We start from the raw sequence: 20,281 nt of genomic DNA on the forward strand, positions 1-20,281 counted from the left end.
CAAGTGACTTAGTTGAATACTATAGGCATTTGTTTTACTTGAACAATGCCCAAGAAGGCATATTGTACTGTACTTGGCCACATTAGATTGCATTCAAGAACACGAAGAAGAGCTGTCTGGAGAACTTTAGTACATCATCATTCTTACAAAGTTTGCTGGCATTTCTCATACTTGCCCAGCAACAAAATATGCAAGCCAATCTGTTTTAATCAATGACTCAGGAAGCAGCAAGTTAATAAAAAAATTGAAGATACGGTACTTTAAAAGTCAAGTCTTGAAAACTCATATCTTCAACACATTGAGCTGAATTTTAACCTAGGAAAATTGTGATTTCTCTAGTAATACTTAAATAAATATAAGTCTATTGACTTTTAAGCTGTGAATTGAAACCTCTAGCTGATGTATGTTCTACCTGCATAAGTCGAAGAAAAAATGGCTTTGCCAAGAAACGTTCTCACTTCACAATCATATGGACAAAATGCTCTCAACATACAAATTGCTTAATGAGGTGGAATTGCCAAGACATTAATGTACATCTTCAATTTTTTCCTCCTTCATTATGCTGGGTTTATATAACCTAATTGCTCCCCAGCCATGCAGTGCTATATAAGCTGTTTCAGTAAAATGTTCACAACTACTCAGGTCTGCTATTCAGAGCACAGAACTTAAGAGTTGTAAAATAGCTCCTAGGGAAGGCTTGTCTGTCTAAAAATAGGTCCCAGCAATGAGGTTGCAATTGTACTTCAAAAAGTTTGTCAGAAACGATCACAACCCTGATACAGCCCTGGATAAGGATGCGGGATTCATCAGCACTTGACGTACAACAGCCATATTGTTTAGGTGAATACAAAACCAAGTAGCAATATTTTAGTGCATCACTTGCTAAGTTTATTGCTCATGAAAATATGAGATTGTAGAAGTATCTGCCACACACAGAAACAGGTAATGCGGCCTCACAGTCACATCTGACAGCCCACGGTCAGGCTAGAAGTTAGTGACAGCACAGCTGATGCCGGGGTATGCTTAGTTCCATAAAATAGTTACAGTAGTTCATCTCTCTCTCTCTCTCTCTTTTTCTTTCCATAGGGTGCAAAAATAAATGAATTAATTCATTCTTTAAAAGCCTGTTTATAACTCAAGATCTGTTTATAGTCGCAGGGCTGGCCCTCCTCCGTTAGCAACATCCCGGCCTGGGAGGACACGGAGTGGTGAAGGGAGACGGGCAGGCTTGTGGAGAGTGTCACTGGAGAAATCCTAATCATGCCACATCCTCATTAAATAGTGCTCGGCTGTTTCCTAACAGCAGCTCAAGGGGGTTTCTGAGAGCTGCAGCCCTTCCTGACCGACGGCTCAACGTGCCGATGAATGCCTCGATGTATTTTAGGCGCTTCCTCTGCATGCGCTGGAGCAAGAGGGGACACAAAAGGTCAAAGCAGCCTGCTCTGAGAGGCTCCAGCTAATTAGAGGAATTGTGGGAACTGGAAACCCTGACCTTTAACTATAAATCTTCATTGTTGTTGCCCAATCGCCTGATTTGGGGTCAGGAAGTGCGGGGCTGCTCAACCCAAGGGGGAGCACCACAGACTTGTTTTCCTTCCTCTGCCTGTCCCGCCGTGTGTGTGACACCTCTCCTGCCTTCCTCCCATCCCCAGCCGCCACCAGCCTACCCTCAGGGCCCTTCCCCGGGGCACGGAGCACCGGGAGGTGATTTTGGGGCGAAACCAGGGGGTGTGGAGGCTAGGAGCCGCTAGGGGGCCCTCGGAGCCCACGGAAGGCCTCGGCCGCCGGCGCCGCCATGGCTGCGCGGAGGGGCCCGAGCGGGGCAGGGGTTTCCCTCCGCCACCGCCTCAAACCCGGCCGAGGGGGCTCTGTGCTTTTATTTATAAACACGCATTTTTAGTTCTGAACATGGAAAGGCTTCTGAGCGTGCTGGAGCGTGCTCACACACGCCGGGTTTCCTACTTCAGCGCCTGACCCCACTAGCAGCCTGCCGCCGCCGCAAGCAGCGCACCAGGGCTCTCCTTCGGGCTCCAGGCTCTGCCTGAACAAACTCATCTGGACCCGCGCCTGGGCTTCCTGCAAATATTGTAACAAATGAATTACTGGCAGGGATGTTTGCTGGCGAGGAGTCACTGTGCAGCTAAAAGACAAACACATGGTGCGATCGCATTGAAATCTTTCGGCACCACCAAATTTTATTTTTATTTTTTTTGATAGGCGGTCACTCGCTGCAATACAAAAGCATTTTTAACGTAATGGCCCGAGTGTGACATACCTGGCACTACAGAAACTTTTAAGTTGTGATTTTTTATTTCACTCAAGCAATGCAGCCTTAGTTTGTCTGCTTTTCAGTCTGGCAGGAGAGAGAAACATTTCTGAGGAAAGAAAGAAGCTAATTGATCCACTTGTTTGTGAGGGTGGCCATCAGTAATATTTATCTGCTTGCAGCATTTTTGCTGTCTCCGCTGGAGGGGAATTCTAGCCAGGGGAGTTTGGAGAGTATGCACAGTTTATTTTATTCATTTTTAAAATATTTATACAGTCTGTGTGCTACTCATTAGAGAAAACAGCAAAACCGAAATGAACCCCAAAGCAGATTGAATGAGTGCAATAGGAGGACAGAAGCTAGCACTGGCTTGCTTTTGTGACCGAGGTCAAATGGAGAATCTGGAGGGAAATAGTGTAGAAATGTTTCAAAATTTAGTAATATTTTTTTAGCATTAAGCTAAGGCTTCAGGGAACTGACGCAGCTTTTCTGATAGGAGTGATTTAATGTCAGAAATCTAAGATAAAACTGGGTTTGTGTGGGAGGGAAGTAGATGGAGGTTTAGATGAAGAACATTTCTTATAAATTAGGACAACTGAGCAGAATGGAAGCAAGGACCCACTTCTGATGGTTGTGGTTCTTCTGAAATACTGAGCTTTTTCTGTGAAGGCAAAGGAAAACCATTCTAATTAATTAGATTTATTTACAGCAACTGGATTTGGGAGCAAAATAATTACCTCGAGACTGAAATGCAGCTGCAACACACATTCCAGATGTGAAATGTAGCACTGTTTCACAGCTGACCCGATTTTCTGATCTTAAATTCAGAATTGGTTAGGATTGATAAATGAATAAATTCATAGTGTCCTCTGAATTTATCCAATGCAAAGATGCTGTCACACTCCCCATATAATCAGATGTGTTTTGGCGACAAACAGGGGAGCAGCTTCCTGCCAAATACAAAAATCAACCTGAGAAAGGTCATCTGCTTGTTTGTGGGAGGTAGGAGACTGCTGCCCCAGGGCATGTATGCTCACAAGATCTTAATTTGCGTTGCTGTTTGAAAGTTGGCTCAGCAACAGGTTATCACCTCGCTCCTGATCTGGATGACCACTGCGATCCAGGTAAGCAAATCCACTGGGAGCCCTCTGCTCCTGGGGAACCCAGCCAAGCACCCGCTGCCTCCGACCACATTTCCCTCTCAGGAAATGCATGCTTCCCACTTGTCCTTTTAGTTCTACTCCCACAGTTCAGACCATTTTTATATTAGGCCACTGACAGGCATCATGTGAAAATCTTGAAAGGAAGAAGGAAAAGAAGAAGGAAAAGAAGAAGGAAGGAGTTAAAAAGCTAAAAGTTTGCCACTTTCTTTAGGTACTGAATGAGACCTAATGCTTGCAAGAGCATCAAACAAGATTTCCTATGACTTGCCTAGCTTTCCAGAAGACAGTGATGACAAGTGAGTATTTATTTTCCTCAGAAATTTTTGAAGGAAATTTTGTTTTGTAAATGGATATGCTGTCCCATATTTAATGCTTGTTTCAAACTGAGCCTATTAGTCAATCTAATTAAATTGATGTGTGTCATTTTGCTATTCGTTTGTTATTTTTTCCTCAGTATAGCTGGACAGAAATATCACAAGCATGTGATGTACATCTCCAGCCTACTAATATTTTTCTAGCTATCAGAAGTGGTTTTGTGATGCTCTAGCTGGCTTAATTTTTCTCAAGTGTCTAACCCCTTTTTACCTTCATTTCGGATGTCTGATTGAATATGAGTGGTCCAGATTTTCAAAGGTCCAAGAATCTGAGTCCTCAGGAAAAAAAGGCAGGCCCTTTTGAGAAGCCTTTGTCTCAGAAGCAATTTTAATGCTTTTGCCTTAGGAGGCAGTCTGGGCTTAGTGTACACAATGCAAAAAATCTCCCACAGTTCACTAGGTTAAGGAGAACTGTACAAGAAGCCCCAAAGTTAACTGAAATGCACTTTATTTCCTCATAACTTGTGCCACCAGATACCAAACTTTCTTACAAGAGTAAGGGGTTTCTTTTGGCATAGGTCACTGTAGTGGGTCTTCTGCAAAAATGTCAATGCTGCCTCTGCATCACTAAGTGCTTGGAGGAGCAGGGGTTGCTACGCCAGGGCACTGATATTCAGCAACAGATCCAGCAGTAGACAGCCTGAGAAGCTATAATGTCCAGGAGGGTAAAATTGAGCCCTTTTGAGGATTAGCTAAAAAGTGATCCTTCATGAAGACGAAAAAGAATTCCTGCAAGAACGAGGCCAGTTCTCCACATTACCTACCCCAGCTTATGACTTCTCCAGTAGTAGAGATGTCAAACAAGTTTGAGATGTTCCTTTAGGTGGTTTTAAACATTAGCTTTCTGGTGGAAGCCCTTACTGGGTTGTATGGTATTGGGCAGTACTAAGCTGATCAAATTTCATGCAAAGATAGACCAGGATGTTATGCAAAGGAACTGCAGTGTTTATCCTTGAATAAACAAACTTTTTAGTTTGCTCCTTAATGTGTCAGAAACAGCTGCTGTGCCTCTCTGTGAGGCGGAATTCTCAAACAAGGACATATTGGGGGCAACATAAAGTTATAGAAAATGGCATAGAAAAAGTAGCACAATGATGGAAAGCTAAATATAGCCTAGCAGGAGAAAGTGTGAAGTATTATTGCTCTGTTTTAGATAAGGCAATTGCCTTAGTATATTCATTTTTCAAATATAAATATTGTATCATGGTAGCTTTATAGACTGTAACGTAGTGCTTTTGCATGTATAGGTATAGTTGTAGGGCATGCATATTCAAAATATCTGAATTAAAGTGTTTATCCAACAGTGACATGGGAGAGTGGGCATGGTGCCTGCATCCTGTGTGTCTTTCTATCCTATACCTGTGTTGTGAGTTGTGTGAATACCCTATTTTCTCAGCCAAAAAATAACAGACAATTAGCATCAGGCTAAGAACCCTAACACTGCTGTACAGAGGTTAGCCCAGTAGCTTGTCTATCGCAGTGACAATGGCACTTCAGCAGTAATGCTCAGAGAAAGCACAAGGGAGAGTATGTCAACAGTGATCTATCCATCACTGCTGTCCTGAGCCAGAGGTTGCATTGAGACTGCATTTTCTTTTTTCTTTTTCTTTTGTTTTATATTTTTTAACTAGTGGACTAGCCCTCCCTGAATTTCTGTAATGACTCTTTGAGTTTATCTACACTTTTGGTCTGCACAGCAGCCTGTGACAATATAATTATGCACTATGCAAAGAAATACCTGCTCTCTCCTATTAATTTGGCACCTGATAATTTCAGTGGGTGCCCTGTAGTTTTTGTGTGGTGCGATGCAGTGAATAATCATTACCTCATCACCTTTTCAACACCATTCATTGTTTGTAGCCTTCCTCATTTGCCTTTTTCTAGGTTGAAGAGTTCTCATCTGTTCATTATTCCCTTACAGAAACTGTTCCCTGCCTTGGTCCATCCTTGCTGCCTTCATCTCTGTTTTTCAACTTCTACCCTCTGTAAGGTGAAAGAACCAGACTGCATGCAAAGGTTTGTCCAGCATGGACAGATTTTTGTTGAAACAAAACATGAAAGTAGATTATAGCCTTGTCCTGATTTGTTTCTGAAGAGGCTTGATAAAATCAAAGGTTCTGAGTCACAAGGTGGGAGAAGTGATAGTGCTGTCACTTACACATATATCAGTTCCCATAATGCCATTAGGTCACAAAAGGAATGAAATTTGAACTCAGATCTGCCTGTCTTTAAGAAGGGAACTGCTCCAGTGCCCGAGCTACAGGCTGATCTGAATTATGTCTCTCCAGTTCAAGCTGCTCTTCCCCCCCCACCTCCTCAGAGCTCTTTTAAAGCTCCTGGAGCAGGGACTGAACCCCAACTATTTCACTTTCTAGGCATTTGCTTCTTGCACTCAGTAAGGTAAATAGTTCCTTGCTCATGCTCTGCTCCTTTGCTATAAACAACAAACTATTGAGTACTCTTAATAGCTATCACCTTATTTCCTTGAGTAAGTTTGGGCTGTCATTCTCCAGAGCATAAGAGTTCAGAATCCTCATGGCCCAGGGCTGTTTTATCAAAAAAAGGCAATTGCTGATGGTGTACTTGCTAATTACTTATCTGGTTCTGTATCCTCTTAGACAGCAGCTGCAGAAATCCTGCTAAAAGTGGCTGTTCAGGAACAGAGCATTTTTGTGGGAGAGTAGTTGTGGCACTGGCCTCGCTTTGACTACTCAGAAAAAGTTCTTTGGAAGTTGGAAAGGAGGCACTGCTGAGCTCAGCACAGCTACCCACACGCTCCTACCAGCAAAGGTGCTTTAATTGCTCGAAGAAAGGACAGTTTCTTAGACAACACTTACACAGCAGAGAGCTTATCAGCTTGAAGCTTTCTGCTCAGCTTGAAAACTAATATATAATTTCTGCTGTGTGTGGAGTCCTGCAGCTTGTGATCCCAACAACTCTCAGCTCCTGTGGTAAATCTAGCCCTGGGTGCCCAGCCCTCCCCAGCCGCCTTCTTCCCCTGGGCCCTTTCCCAACAGCCTTTTGGAAGCACAGCCACAGAGGATCCTTGCAACGAAGAAAAACAACAATTTCACCTGTTGCCTTCCTGCATCCAAGACAAAAAAGGGACATGTGGTACCTCCTAGGTAAATGTAATTAGAGAAAGCATTGTTGGCCTCCATTAGGCATAATTAGATGCTGATTGGCAGGCAGCTCTTGTTCTGGCCAGTACCTCTTCCACGTGGTTCTTCCTGCCTTGGAAGTAGCCAGGGTATTCAGCAGCAACACACAGTGATGCTTTCTGGCCTGTTTTAGGCCCAGAAGCTTTCACAAAATGCACGTGCTTGATTAACAAGGAGCTATTTCTGTACTGGCATGCCTGGATGATTTCTGGTCACTCTGGCCAGCGTGGGAGATGCTATGTCTTTCAGTTCCAGTTCTGCTTGTCCTCACAGTGGTCTTTAAAAAACAAACATACACAAATTGGTGTTCATAGCTTGAAAAATGAAACAAAAACAAAAACCCCCAACTTGTTGGCAGTTGACTTTCTGTTTTGGGAAAAAAGTTTGCATTTGCACTCAGAAGCACAATTCTGTCTGCGATCCCAACCACCAATGAGATGTCATAGGTTGTGTGGGGACACAACATTTGACCTGCTCGTGACTCAGAGTTCATCTGCAGTGCAAGAGCAGCTATCGGAGCTTTGCACGTCACCCTACCACATACCCTCTGGTCTTAGTGATTCATATCTCTGCATCTGCTCTGTCGTCTCTAACTTGGCAGACGCATCTAAACAGTGTTGCAAGGTGTAAGGTCTTCTGCTTTCCCAAGAAAGTCCTTGAATATGAGGATCTAGATGGTGTTTTTGTGAGCTGGTCTGAAATCAGTGCTCCACCAAAACACTTGAAAGGCAGCATTCTGATCTTGTGAAGATTACTTCCTTTATCCTCTTCCATTATTAATACAATCTGAGGCTCTCCTATTCCAGGCATTTGAAATATATTCCTGTTCAAAAAGTTATTCAGAAACCGAAACGTGAACACTTCAGGGATAAGATTGATAGTCCGAGCATTGCCACGGCTAAATCAGGTTGCCTGCTTTGGGATGCTGTTATATAATCATAGAATCATTTCAGTTGGAAAAGACCTTTGAAATCATCAGCCTGTCCTACCGAGTCCCACCACTAAACCATGTCCCTTAGTGCACACAAAACTTCCTTGGGCAGGAATTTAACCAACTCTGCTGCGCCGCTCCAAGTTAAAAATAAAACAATGACAAACGCACACTTTTAGAAAAGTGTCTTCAACCTTGCAAGCACTTCACTTCTAAGGCAGTAACATCCTTTACCCACCTCAGGTACATGCTGAGACTCATTCTGCTGAACTTTGGAGCTTGATGTAGATGCCTTACAGGAGTATTGCTGGTGCAGGTTCCTGCTATGACAAAAGAGGAAGCGCCGTATTTGCAGGACAAGTCAGACGGTATGTGGGTTGAATCACCCTTTGAATATGCCTGGTTTTCCCCCTGTTGATTATATTTTTGGCAAAGGAAGCCTTGTTCCTGATTTAGTTGCCCTGGTGAAGGGGTCAGGGTCCTACTGGTGGAGTGAGCCCTGCTCCGAAGCAGGCACTGAAGTATGCACTGAAAGCACCCAGAGCAACGTGACATTTAAGCAAAAAGAAAATTAAATAAAGCAGGAGTCATTTCAAGATGACAGATTGATTTGCCTACCTAACATGCAGCATTGAGCACGGTGTGACAGATAGAGTAAGTGATACAGTATTGCCCAGTGTAGAATAAAATCATTCTCGTGATAGTAGCTTATCTCCCAGTTTATAGACATGGAAACAAGCCACCAAAACCTTGCACTCTGATGAGCCCCAGAGCTGCAGCAAGGGAAGGAGCAGGGCTGCGCCGCTGAGGAAGGGAGGCAGAGGAGAGGGGGAAGGAACAAAGCAGAAGGCAAGTGGAGGGAAAAAAAAAAGCTTTCAGCAGTGATGAGCCTTTGATTCACGTTGTTCATATCACAAAACCATGCCCCAAAGGACCCTATCCGAGATGTCGTTACTTTTTGTCTGCTTGAGCTCATGGTGAACGCTTACATGAGATATTTTTTGGAGAAACAGAATGGAGAGCAGAATGATTTTTATTGATTGGGAAAGTCAAACTACGTGGGACATTAAAAAGTACAGTTGAAAAAGTTTAAAATCTGCTCAGAGGGTATCTCACTCTCCACTTTGCTTTATTTGTGCAGATATTATAGCTCTTTTCTGATATTTGCTGTGAATTTTGTCATTCAGAAGGTAAAATACAGCAGTCTGCAGAAACTCAGGAGATTGCAATGCATGGACAAAAGCTTACCAGGTGGAACAAAACTGACATTCTACCCCGTTTTTCCCTAATACTTCCTGGTCTATGTAAATTTTTTTAAGCATTTCCCATAGCTGTAATCCTAAATATATATATATATAAATCTGATAAATAATAGGAGAAAGAATTATTACCTCTGTGAGTGCGTTACAGAAGAAAGCATGCAGTATTTTTTTTTACTGATGGTAATGCATCCAAGACTGGAAATGCTACACCAGAGAGATGGCAGGAACGTTGATTCTGTTTGTCTGCTAAGGCCAAAGGCTGATAAGGTTGGGAAAGACCTCACAATATCAATTTTAAATGTCTGAATTAAATTCAGCTGCGGGGAGGGGAGAAGAGTTTGGGATCTCAAGATAAGGGGACAGCTGTGCTCTGGAAAGCTTCTTTCTCCATCCCTTAGCCCTCAGACTTGTGTTTAACCTTGCAGGTGATGCATTTCTGAAGTGACTAAAAATCCTGATGTGAATAACTCAGTGAAAGCAGGAACACAGACTGTTTTTATAAAAGGAGAACGCAGCAAGCCTGGGAAGCACTAGCAACTGTAGCATATATAGCCTGATAATAACATTACCTTTGGGATAGTTACATGTGCAAGTACTCCTTTACACCAGTAATTCAACTACTGCCTTGTAGCAATGTAATTACCCTGCTTTCTCTTTGAAGGCCAGCTGCAGTTTCAATTCATTTACATTCTAAAGAAATCCTTTTTTTTTTTTTTTTTTTTTTAATAATAAAAAAGCCTTCTAGTTCTTAACAGGCCTGGAGATCTTGACTAGGCCAGTGCTGTGGAGAAATGTGACGCTTCTCAAAAGTGCCTGGCAGGCAATTTAAGTCTTCTGTTTCATCTGCAGAATCAGAGCTACCTATTACAGACAGCTCTGCGGGTTCCTACCCATTCATACATGGTTTTGTGGGAGGACAAGACATTCCCAACAGCTCGCTTGCATTAAGTCTCTCAGGGATGTTTGTTAAGGCTTTGGTTTTGACTGGACACTTGAAATTCGGTGGGGAGCAGCATCCTGCCATCAGCAACTGGTAACAAACTGCGATGGCTGCTGTATGTCACTAAACATCCAAGCATGAGGCAGTGGCTTCTTCCGTCAGAAATACCAACAGCTCCAGTAATGAAAATGTGCAAGACAAAACTCCGTGTGTGTCTGGATGGTGCACAGTCATAAAGGCTGTGCAATGAATATGTTTTCTAAATGGATCAGCAAAATACATTGAATAGTTACCTGTTCAGAGAACACTGTGCATTCTGTGCGCTGCTGGACACAGGAGGGTCTGTGAAAAAAGGTAACTGTAAAATACGAGAAATGTGAATATCAGTAGTTGCAAAGCAGCTGTGTACAAAAGCTGCAAATCTTTTATTTTTATTTTATTTATTTATTTATTTTATCTAACTTGAGCTGTACTGAATCTGGTGTCTAATCTAAGCTAATTTCCTATCCCACTGTGGGCCTCTGTCATCCCATCTGGACATGGTCCATCCTCCCCACCAGTTTTAGAAGGTGTGTAGAAAACTACACAAGGCTGGAGAGAAACTTTTAGATAGCTCAGGTTAGGTGAGATGAATTAGGACTACATCCCAGGGGTCAAATTAATGCTATTACGGCTCACCTAATTCTGTTCTGATATTTCCCAAGACTGATGTATCTCTTTCAAGAGATTTCCTGGATGCATATGGAAGGGGTCCATCAATTCCCAGATTGTATCAGAATTATTTACACCCACGCTGCACAGAAAGCTGGACTCTCTAAAGATCAGAGAAGTGCTAAAAGGCTCAAGTTCTTCTAATGGAACATTCCCAGGTGAAAAAATAAGGCATGTCCACGGAGACTTGATAACCTTAATGACCCAACGGTTTGAGCTGTTCTCTTTGCAATGTCTCTGTTCTTCTAACAAAGATTTTTCACAGCTGTGGAGGTGTCACAAAGATGATGTGGAAAGAGCTTGTAATATATGATTTTGAATGGTGTCTTTCATTGCCTAGGGACCTTAAAAACAGGCCCTCTGTATCCACTTTTGGAAGCTGTATTGAAGTGGAGATAATTTTACCTAAGCAAAATAAATAAATAAATAAAATAAAATAAAATCTAGGCAAGAATGCTGTTCCTGAGGCTGAATTATATTTAGCACTAACTCCTTGCAGGCTCTATTTTCACTCTGTCAATAACAGATGTGCTGTTTGCAGGGTATGGCTGAACAAATCTATTTTCAAATGTCTCCTTGACTCCTTCACAATCTGTTGCATTCCACTGGTAGTACACTAAGCTGCTCAGTTGGGAGAAGAAATATGGGAGATGGGAACAAACTTGAATTTATTCATTTAGAAAAAAAAAAAAAAGGAAAAGAAAAAAAAATGATCTTTGGGTTCTTTTTATTTATTCACGAGTAAGTCAAATCAGGAAATCCAGTTTTGTAATTTCTGGCTCCAGGAGCAGTGATAGGAACAATAATAATAAATATTAGCTCTTATTAGCGGAGAACTCTCTTTTGATTACTTACAATTACTTATTTGCATGCACCGTTTGTTTAAATTGTACCCGTGCCAGGAGTGCCTCTTTATGCAAGCACATATGGTCTTCCTCAAGGTCTCAAGGCATTGCAAGTCAACATGTAAAATTATATACCACAAATATAGGCATTAATTTTCACTCAGCATAATTATAATAAATCAAATTTTTACTTTGAAAGTAAAGCAACAGCTTTTAAGTTGATAATTAAATGACTCATTGAGGTTAACAATAAGAAACAGCATGTGGTTCTTAGAAAATGGAAAATATTTTTTGTGCAAGAACATTACAATTTCAGAGATAAGGTTAGTTCCAAGAAATTATTTGCCTTATTTGACTGAGGGTTAATGATTGCCCCTTCAATGCTACCTTACAACAGAGTGAAAACCTTCTGGAAGGGCTTTTAGGGAGTGACAGGAACTTCTTGGAGCACACCTCTGAAGGCCAGACTCCCAGGGCATTCCCCATGGGCTATACTGCCCTACCTAGGCACTTCAATATTTTGGTCAAGACTAAAAAAATTAGGGAACAGACTAAAATTATGATACTTATTCAAAAAAAACAAAGCATGAAGGTTTTCTATTAGCCTTCTAACTTTAAAATTAACAATTAGTGCTACAACATTGGCACTGATTTATGGGACTGGATCTTTGAAGGGGGTAGAGTATTTCCACCAGAGTCCAAAATAAACAGGTCTAAAGCAACGTTATCTTCAGCTAAATATGTTGGTTAATGCCAGATGAGGGTGTAGCTATCTTTATTAACTCTATAAATGCGAATACCTGCATGTTCACCTGAAGACAACGTGGGTGTGTCATTGCTAGCAAACAGCACCCAGGGCCAGTCACCGACACAGAGATTGACTGGCATGAAACAGGCTATGTCCATACCATTAAGCACTCTTATCTGCCAAAATATGCAGTCTGCCTCTTCGGAGTGGTATGCTAATGCCTGAACAGGGGCCAAGAATGATGTGGGGGAGTATTTCTTGGCCTGGACCAGCAGTGTGGCAGCGTGTTCTAAGAATTCAGTGTGTGAGTGAAGACTTAGCCCACGTCCCCTTAGCTGCGTGCTGAGAAAGAAACCATACATGGCACATTCTGCTACACTTGTCAGGAATGAACAAGGAGGAAAAGGATGCGGTTTGACCTTGCCTTGCTTCCCTCCAAACATGCAGAGTTGCTCCTCAGGGTCACTGCCCAGGAGGTCTTTTGGGGTGGCTGGTGTTTCAGAGGAGGCTGCAGAGTTGGGATGACCTGTGTGTGGATCTGTTTCACCAAGAGTCCACACCAAAGTATTTCTGCAACTGTTCTGAGGAGATTAGCAAGTTTTTGATGTCAGCCAAACATTCAGTTTGGGTGGCTCTCTCCTTGTCCTCCACGTGGCTCAGCTACATGCAGAGGGAGCTGTTAGAGTGCAGCTTCCCTTGCTTTCTTTTCTGACACTTGATACCATACTGGTCAAAATGTGTGGGGTGAGCTGGCTCCGGCTAGCAGCCAAAGTCCCACCCTGCTGCTCAACCTGCCCCCCTCCCAGCAGAGAAAAAGAAAAGGGAAGAATTTTCTCCCAGGGGAGAAAATAAGAAAAATGGGTGAGAAAGCTCATAGGTCAAAATAAAGCCGGGGAGATCCTCACCAATTTCTATTGCAGGAAAAACAGATTTGACTCTGGAGAATTCAACTTAATTTATTGGAAACTAAAATGAATATTTAATGACAGACTTGGCTAGTGGGAAGCAAAAACAGCAACAAAAAAGAAATGAACATGCACACTTAAGGAAGACACCTTTCCTCCCCTGATCCCAGGCTCAACTTCATTCCAAGCATCTCCCCTTCAGTGAAGTGACAAGTGGCATGGCAGGGGGTGGTGGTGGTGTGTGCATTCAGGATGTAGCTGTTTCTCTCTGCCTCTCCTTCATTCTCACTCTTTCATGTGCTCTACTGTGCGTTTCCCATGAGCTGCAGTCCCTTTCAGGAATATCTGCTCTGTCATTGATTTGCCAGGTGTTGCAGGGAGTACCTGCTCTGCCGTGAAGCACTTCCTCCTGTGTGCTTCTCGCACTTTTTGTTCCCTCCTCTGCCTGTCCAGTATTCTCTCCCCTTTTGCAACTGTTTTTCCCAGAGGTACCACCAGCTTGCTGTGCTGCAACGCAAGAAGCTCAGCTGGAATTGGATGTGTCTGACATGGGGCACCCATGCCCTCTCCTCATGGAAGCCAACCCTGCAGCATCCCCCACTGCCAGAACATTGCCATGGACACTTGGCACAAAGTCTTGGAGAGGCTCCTGCAGAAAAGCGTGTGCTGGAGTGTACTGTCCAAGCTGTGTACATGCCTGATGACATTGTGCTTAACAGTCCTTGAGATGAAACTAAGAAAAAAATGGGATTATTAGTAGGATTAATTCTGTTTTCTGTTGAAAATCCATTTTTCTGTCTGCTATGTTAAAAATATGCAAATGGTTATTCTCAGAACAGTACAGTTTGATCAAACGTGTTGTGGCCATCACATATGCCATGTTTCAGACTCCTGCTCTAGCCTGTAAAACAATAGACCTTAGCATGTCAACTCAGAAAATGCCAGTCCATTTTCGCCATGCATGAAGTGACTGTAATGGAAGGAGTCATGAAGTACATAGTGCATCATTTTTTCAACTTCTGCATGGTGAAATTTTAACTAGCAGGAAATAGTGCCTAATAATGCAAGGTTTTGGACAAGTATAACTTAAACCATTGATCTCAGAACTACCAGCTATTTTCAAATACCTTATGGGACAGGAGAGGTCATTACATCATTTGATGTAGCTTCCCAAGTGTCACAAACAATTAAGGATACTCTGTGTTGAAGTGATAATAGTTTCTTTATGGTCATACAGTATGTTCTCAGCTAAAAGGCATGTTTGAGAAAGCATTAGACTTAATACAGAAAGTCTAAACAACGAAGAGTAAATGTTTTCAGCTGGTAGTTTCAGTGGTTAAGCACCTGCTTGTTCAAACATAGTTTGCGTTTGATCTACATCCCAGCCTGCATCCCTCCCTTCATCCCTGTTTTCCTCCCTTACCTCCCTCCCTCTCTTTCTCTTCCTTCATTTGCTTTCTTTCACCACTGTTCTAGATAGGCTTTTCACTGCTAGAACTAAAACCCATGTTACTATTCAGTAGTTTCTTCCTCTGAAGGTGGAAGTCCACTCTGGTTATGGACTGGGCAGTCACCATCAATATGACGTTTAATATGAACAAGTGCTGGATTCTGCACCTGGGACAGGGCAATGCGGAATATATGTAGAAGATACAAGAGGCTGGAAAGCAGTCCCGTGGAAAGGGACCTGGGGGTGCTGGTCGCCAGCAAGTTGGCCATGAGCCAGCAGTGTGCCCTGGCAGCCAGGAGGGTCAACTGCACCCTGGGGTGCATCAGGCCCAGCACTGCCAGCGGGTGAGGGAAGGGATTGTCCTGCTCTGCTCTGCGCTGGGCGGCCTCACCTCAAGTGCTGTGTGCAGTTCTGGGAGCCACAGTAGAAGAAGGACACGAAACTATTAGTGAGTGTCCAAAGGAGGGCTATGAAGATGGTGAAGGGTCTAGAGGTGAAGACGTATGAGGAGCGGCTGAGGTCCCTTGGTTTGTTCAGCCCAGAGCAGAGCAGGCTGAGGGGAGGCCTCATGGCGGCCTGCAGCTCCCTCACGAGGGGAGCGGAGGGGCAGGTGCTGAGCTCTGCTCTCTGGGGACAGCGACAGGACCCGAGGGAACGGCATGGGGCTGGGACAGGGGAGGGTCAGGCTGGGTGTTAGGGAAAGGTTCTGCACCCAGAGGGTGGTCAGGCACTGGGACAGGCTCCCCAGGGCACTGGGTCACAGCACCAGCCCTGCTGGAGTTCATTTGGACAAAGCTCTCAGACACACGGTCTGATTTTTGGATGGTCCTGTGTGGAGCCAGGAGTTGTACTCAATGATCCTTGTGGGTCCCTTCCAACTTGAGGTATTCTGTAATTCTATGATTCTTTGGTCCTAATTTTCAGTAAGCTGAGAGAGACAAGGCTCTTTGTCACTCCAGTTCTCCAAAAGTTTAGTTTCTTTATCTTCTCCAACTTGTCAGTACCCTGTTATAAAAATGGGCCCCAAACCACACGTAGTATTTCAGTCTTAAATCACTAATACCTATAGTACTTAATCAGTTTTATAATCAACCCTCCACTAGCTAATGCATTAACCTGTTTTTTGTTGCTATAGTTTCGGTATGGAATACTTATGATGTCTACTGTCTCCTTACCTTCTTTCATTTTTTCCCCTATTTGATAGGTCTAGACTTCCCTTCGTCTTTCTGTAAAGGAAGAACATCATTTGGCTATGCCAATTTCTTTGGAGAGCTTCAGATTGCAATCTAGAGGGTTTTGTCTGCCTTGTTTTCCATTAATGTTTGCCACTTTTTCAGTCCTTGTCCCTGGAATTTACTCCTTGATCACTTTTGAAAACAGCCGTAGTGACAAATTTCCCACAGTCACTGACGGTACTCTATTGGTAATGATGTTTTCCACAAATAGTGTTAGCTTTCTACGTTATTTCATTTGTTATTTAGTGGCAACTTTTTGATCAGTATAATGTTGTATTAATTCAACAGCTGTATGAAAGTCTAAGATAACTGTGGAGCTATGACACACTTAATCAAAGTTGTAATATCATTTTAGAAGTAATTCAGGTTTATTTGACAAGAGCTATTTTCCTAAAACCAAGCTGATGAGGTTTTATTACATTCCTATCCTCTAAATCTTTTTAAAGTTAAACCAATGAAAAATGGCATTTACTAATTTCATAAGGAAGACAAAAGAAAGATGCCTGTTGCAGTCAAGGCTTTTGTTGAACTTATAGTCTAACCTGTATCACAGAACGTGGCAAGTGGCTGCTCATGGTACAGGATGAGGGCAAGATGGCACTGATCGGTTATGATGGGGAAATGTAGCCTCAAAAAAAAAAAAAAGGCAGATTCAAGCCATCATCTAAAATTATTCACTTAAGGAAAGGAAAGGTTAAAGAGAAAAAAAACAGATTAGCAAAGCCCAAGATTTTCATTGCTATCACCCAAAGGCAGTGTTTTGTAAATAAGACAAAGAGGAAATTGGGAGTTAATGAACAAAATTTTATGTGCTGCATGCTGTGTCTAATAATGAAAGCATGGGTGGCTTGGCCTGCTTGCATTTGGGGGACAGCAAATGTTTGGAATAGGATAGGATAGGATAGGATAGGATAGGATAGGATAGGATAGGATAGGATAGGATAGGATAGGATAGGATAGGATAGGATAGGATAGGATAGGATAGGATAGGATAGGACCGGACCTACAAAGATCATCAAGTCCAACTGCGTGACCACTTCAGGGCTAACCAAAAGTTAAAGCATATTAATGAGGGCATTATCCAAATGCCACTTGAACACTAACAGGCACGGAGCGTCAGCCACCTTGTGCGGAAGCCTGTTGCAGTGTTTGAGCACTCTCATGGTAAAGAAGTTTTTCCTAATGTCCAGTCTGAGCCTCCCCTGGTGGAGCTTTGTCCCGTTCCCTTGCATTCTGTCATTGGTGACCAAGGAGCAGAGACCAGCACCTCCCTCTGCACTTCCCCTCCTCAGGAGGTTGCAGAGAGCAATGAGGTCGCCTCCTTTTCTCCAGACTAGACAACACAAGTGTCCTCAGCCTTTCCTCACAGGACATGCCTTCTAGCCCTTTTTCCAGCTTTGTTGCCTTCCTCTGGACACTTTCAAGTATCTTAACATCCTTTTCAGATTGTGGTGCCCAGAACTGCACACAATATTCAAGGGGAGGCCACACCAATGCTAAATGTAGTGGGAGAATCACCCCTTTTGATCAGCTGGCTGTGCTGTTTTTAATGGGCCCCAGACTGCAGTTTGCCCTCCTGGCTGCTGGGCACACTGCTGACTCATATTGAGCCCGCTGTCAACCAGCACCCCTGCAGAGCCGGAAATATCAGTGAATATATCGGAATATATAAATATCAGTGATAGGAGAGCATACGGACTGAGAGGAGGGAGCTTTACTCTGATGGCTACCACATTCTCATGTCGAGGGTTGTGGGACCCATGGTGACATCCCTGTGCCTTCAGGACCCCACAGGTGTCACCCACTCATACAGCCAGGGAGAAACCTGACTAGGCCACATCCACTGTGTCTTTCCTGAATATCACCTTTTTTTTCCTTCCCTGTCTTCTTTCTTCTCTTTTCTTGTCTGGGTGTTTATAACTTCTCTACAATGAGAGTCTGGCGTAGCTGGCTAAGCCTGCATTCTTTGCAATTTTATTCTAAGCCTATGGCCAAATATGCAACTGAAAGAAAAACTCCAAACATCCTGCTGCTTGCATACATCTGTGACTGATAAGGCTACGCATGTATCTGCCATTCTTTAGTAGAGAGCTAGCACCAGCAACAGAGGCTGCATTTATTAGCCCTTGCTTTTATTTGACTTATTCTAATTTGTATTCAGGAAAGCCTGATCAGACTCCAGCTGAAGAAAAACAACAACTCCTCCCAGTTAATCTCTAAGATTTTCTCTCCTTTCTCTTCCCCGTGCCCACTCTCTCTTGTCTCCTGACAAAAGCTCTTACCTTTAACACCATCTCAAGCGTTGCCAAGTGAAGAAAGTGTTGGCCCTTTAAATAATCTGAAATTAAAAGAAAGGGTAAAAGGAGCAGTTCCCAAACGAAAGCTTCTATTGATGATTTCAAGTGCTTAACTGGGTGGTCTTTTATTTATTTATGTTTTAAATCCTTAGTTTAAAAGTTTTATTGATGCTATTTCTGCTACAGGAAAAAGTCCTCATGAAATCTCTGCACTCAAAACCTCAAGCATCATCTCTTTGTTTGTCTCTACACAGACAGCTTCATGTCAGTATGTTTGTACTCTGGACCAGTTAAGACTCAGGAAATGAACATGGTTTATCTTTATTGAGAGCCTGCTGGCTTGTTACCTGGCAGGGTCAGAAGCTTATTGACTTCTTTTCTCCCTCACCCCAGCCCTGTGTTATGTAGGACATTTTAGCCTCCAAAACCCCACAGCTAGCCCTTTCAGCTTCCTATTGCAGAGTCCAGCTCTCTCAGGTGCAGCTCATCTTTCCCCTCTCATGCACTAAGATGGAAAATGTGGGAGGAGAAAAAGACACCTGCACAAAACAAAAAACATGGAAGTGTGGGAAAATTCCTTTCTGAGTAGGGTTTCTGGTGGGCTGCTGGTTCTGTGTAAGGTCAAAGTCAAGGAAAAGGTGCCAGTGTAAAGACTTCACTCTCCTCCTCCGATCAGTCATCAAAACTTACAATGATCTTCTAGGAAGGCCCCTCCTGCTCCACTCCCCTGTTCACCTCCCTCTCTAAAGGACAGCAGACACCACCACTGTAAGACCCATCCATTGGGATCAATAGGGATCATCATACTTCTTCACAGCTGTCTTTACGGTCCACTGGTATCGTTACATGAATGCACAGCAAAAATCTGATTCTTAATCCAGCCCTCTTATGCTGTCAGATTTTCCTTCTCATTGACTATTCTCTAAAGTAGACCATGCACAACCACAATCGCCTGCTAACCTCTACGGTACCACAGTGTGGAGACAAACCATGAAAGTTCTTCTGGGCGTATACACTTGGTGCGACAGCAGGTTGTGTAGGGAAGTACCGTCTAACCAGAGCCACAGCAGGCCCGACACCGAAAGTGGCATAACTAGCTCAGAGCAGTAATGACAGAGCTGTGCTGCAGGGAGGTTCAAACTCGTGCCACCAAATGATTCACCTCCAAATGATTCACCACTAGTGCCACCAAATGATTCACCTCTGTAGGGACTTCTGGCTCTACTCAAATAAGCAACCTTTGTTCATATCCTAGACTGCAGAGGTGCTCATCCCAGGAGTCCTTTGTAACAGTTTGGAGTAGTAGATAATTGAAGAAGTATTTTACCAGGCCTCAGAGAAAGGAGAAGATGGCACAAATAGATTCAGGATAACTTAAAGCAGTATCAGTCTTTTGGAGAAGGCCCGGCACCTACCATGTGTTTTTATTTCGAATTTCTGCTAGAGAAATATAGAAACAATGTGGCTCTTACTGGAACTACCACTGATTATGTCTAAAACCTCCTGATTTTCAAAAGCCCCGAAGGAATCTGAATCCCACAGCTGCACCATTTCTCGTGTATACCTCCCAAGGAGTACAACAGGGCTGTTCTTCATAGGGTTTCCTCGGGGTGTCATTCTGGATTCCTCTAGCCCATTTCTCCTTGCTTGCCATGAGGCTGAAGCCTGTGCATTGGTGAGAGTGACTTTGAGGGCTAGGGGCTTCTCATGAATGCTCTGCTTCTGCCTCATGCTGGCTAGGGAAGACCTTTGTTTTAGAATCTCATTTTTCATTGACTTCAGCATACAGAATGTACATATACTGAAGCATTTCACTTCACGTATTCTTTATCATTTCCTCATACTCTTTATTTTATTTCTTGATTCGTTATATTCCTTTTTTTTTTCTGTCACCCATCTGCAGATGTAGGTGGATGGCTGCCACTCGAGGTGGGCTTTTTGGTTCTTAAAGGACTTCAGAAATCCACTAGTGCCCACTAACCCTGCAGCTGCC

The 20,281-nt window shown here is 43.2% G+C and overlaps 1 long non-coding RNA gene across 1 annotated transcript; it reads right to left on the reverse strand.

Annotated features, from left to right (window-relative positions):
• Positions 1–7,106: 7,106 nt before the first annotated feature.
• LOC106040460 (uncharacterized) lies at positions 7,107–9,538 on the reverse strand. The gene is made up of 3 exons (XR_001209900.3): positions 9,287–9,538; positions 8,134–8,215; positions 7,107–7,241 (listed from the first exon to the last, which is right to left on the reverse strand). It is a non-coding gene; the product is annotated as an uncharacterized lncRNA (long non-coding RNA).
• Positions 9,539–20,281: the final 10,743 nt, after the last annotated feature.

The sequence above is a fragment of the Anser cygnoides genome, chromosome 1 (genome assembly GCF_040182565.1).
Source record: "Anser cygnoides isolate HZ-2024a breed goose chromosome 1, Taihu_goose_T2T_genome, whole genome shotgun sequence".
Classification (NCBI taxonomy): Eukaryota; Metazoa; Chordata; class Aves; order Anseriformes; family Anatidae; genus Anser; species Anser cygnoides.